The sequence below is a fragment of the Protobothrops mucrosquamatus genome, unplaced genomic scaffold, assembly GCF_001527695.2.
Source record: "Protobothrops mucrosquamatus isolate PMUCROS unplaced genomic scaffold, P.Mucros_1.0 scaffold4637, whole genome shotgun sequence".
Classification (NCBI taxonomy): Eukaryota; Metazoa; Chordata; class Lepidosauria; order Squamata; family Viperidae; genus Protobothrops; species Protobothrops mucrosquamatus.
In genome coordinates this window covers 41,301-44,194 of record NW_015390537.1, presented here as the reverse complement: position 1 = coordinate 44,194, position 2,894 = coordinate 41,301, and positions in this window count along the sequence as shown.

Genomic DNA, 2,894 nt, shown 5'->3' with positions numbered 1-2,894 from the left:
GGAGGGGGCTACAGGAGCAGGTTCATCTGTCAGAAACCACTTAGCCAGGATGTTGGCTAGGATGATGAATAGATCACTTACAAGAAAACCCAAAACCACATAGCTAACTCAGGAAACAAGAAGCTTTGGAAGATACCTGTGACCTGAAGTGGGCAATAGATGGAGTGACATATAGCTATTTTGCATAGTAAGCAAGAAAGCTTTAGGGGGCTGCAATCCAGGTAACCAATCAATATTATGTGTTATGCATGTATTATTAGGGGGAGGCAAAGGGTTGTATTGGGAGGGTGAAGGGATGTATGTGAATCATCTTTGATTATAAAACTGTTGTAAAACTGTAATTGGGGCCTTGGTAGCTTTTAAAGCCAGGGCTCCTTTCATCTTGGTACCAAAATAAAAGTCTTTTTTTGTTCCACATCTTGTGCTTGGTGCTCAGTTGGCTTCGACGTCAAGCTAAGACCCAGTTTTGAGGACAATCTCCAACATGAGACTAAATTTCACACTCTTATGAATTATGTTTGAGAAATCCTGGTCACGTCACACTTGTGTCAGAAGCATTGAGGTGCTTCCGGATTGAAAGGATTAGGGGAAGAGATCACCAGGGGATGCCCAGTTGGGGGTTCCTTTCACATTCCTGGTCCTGAATGTGGGCTTGCTAACCTCCAATCCAGCCTTCTAACCACGAGAGAATCCCAGTGAACTGCAGATGACTGGAGGAGATCTACTGTTATTCCTATCTTCAAAAAGGAGGAAAAGGAAAATGCAACAAGATATAAACCAGTCATTCCGACTTCAATACTCTGGACAGTTTTAGAGTACGTACTGTGAACATAAAAAGATTTATCATTAAACATAATTACCACAAACCTGATTTGCCTTATCTATTTTTTTTCACACAGTAGACTGTAAGAATTTTGTAAAGATATCTTGATATTTTTTTTACCAAGCAGCTGGCAGAGTACTTCACTCTGACTAGCATGTTATTAATATATAAGCTGCATGGAGACTAACTTGAAAAAATGTCCATCACTCATTAAACTTGAGTGAAATATTGAGCAGGAACTAACTAGATTTAATTGGGAGTCCTGTACTTTTCTCTGTATTATCCAAACTGGATAGGAAAATTATTACCTAGAAGACATAAACAGATTTCACAGCAATAATAAGGTACAAAAATTTAGTAGATATTACTATAAATGAATGCAATTAAGGAACAGAATTCACAATCACAGCATACCTGACACAGTAATAGTAATTAATTCTAAAAATGGGGTGGGTGGGCAGATTATACTTGGTTGCAAACTGATTCTAAGACAAAAGAAAGCAAATGCAATTTCAATTTCCTTTAATTAAAGTATAGCTTCAAATTTTTTCTCTCTCAACCCAATTCACCTCACAGGGTTGTTGTTCTGGGGAAAATAGCACGCAGTAACATTCACTGTTTTGAATTATATTTTAAAAAGTTGACATAAACAATGAATGCAAAATACCCATCAGGTTTGGAACTGCTTATATTCTTAGATGTTACCTTAATTGTTCTTAGGTTCTTGGTTAGGACTTTAACTGCTAGGTTTCACCAGTCTTAGACAGTCAATGTAACTGTAGATTAACCCCATGTAAGAAGAATTAGAATTAAAAAACAAAAAGGGTTGGATAAGATGACATAGTATCAAGAATTGAAAATTGAAGTTGAAAGATTATGGCATAAACTGGGTGCCATTCCCAAAAATCTTGAAGGACACTTAATAAATCTGAGCATTGGCAATGTTTCCAGCTGTCAATTACACAATGCCACACTGCTTTCATCTGCACATCATGTATACTACACAATACATTCTGGCATCCTAGGTTCTAGGGAAGAACTTGATGCGTATGAAGGCCAATAAAAGCTAAAGAACTGCAGGGGTGATTTCACATTGCTGTGTATATAATAGCAACTATAGCCAAGAAGATCAGCAGATACAAAGCTCAAATTGTACACTAGAGGCAAAATCTCTAATTTCAGCCTTATAAGAAAATTTTCTACCCATTCATTAATGGAGATAGTAATAGTATCACATAGTATCAAGAATTGAAAATTGAAGTTGAAAGATTATGGCATAAACTGGGTGCCATTCCCCAAAATCTTGAAGGGCACTTAATAAATCTGAGCATTGTCAATGTTTCCAGCTGTCAATTACAAAATGCCACACTGCTTTCATTTGCACATCATGTAGAGTATGTGATTAACTGTGATTTTACTGTTATACAAGTAGTCCTCGAATTTAGACCACTCATTCAGCAGCTGTTTGAAGTTATAATGGCACTGAGCAAATGCAACTTAGGTTCAGTCCCTGAAGTTACACGCACTGCATCACTTCCATGGTCACATGAGCAAAATTTTGGTGCTTGGTGTTCATGTTTTAATGCCTAAAAGCAGTGGTCAGCAAACTATGGCTTCAGGGCCAAATCTGAGCTTCTGTCTATTTCTAAATGACCCACAAGCAGGCAGTAGGTGGACAGAAGATGCCATTTTCCCCCTATTCTGCTAAATCTCTCTCTTTCTTCTCCCTAATGAATTAATCATTAAATATGAAGTAGCTTCAGGAGTTTTAATCTTTCCTCATTGTGCCCTATGACTGAATCTGTGATCAAATTGAATTCTGATGTATGATATTGTAGATAGTGTAAGATAAACCACCATATAATACAAACCACCATTTACTGTGTTTACTTCTGGGTTAGCTCAGTGCAATAAGACTGTGCACACTCTGACATTGTCTTAATTCCCCCAAATCTCATGAGGACCTTGTTAATGTAGGCTAAGTCTGAGCTGGCATGACTTTCCTATTCATATCATTCTCATATTTGAGGTAAGCATGTGAAGTAATAGGGAGTCTTTTCCCCAGGACACC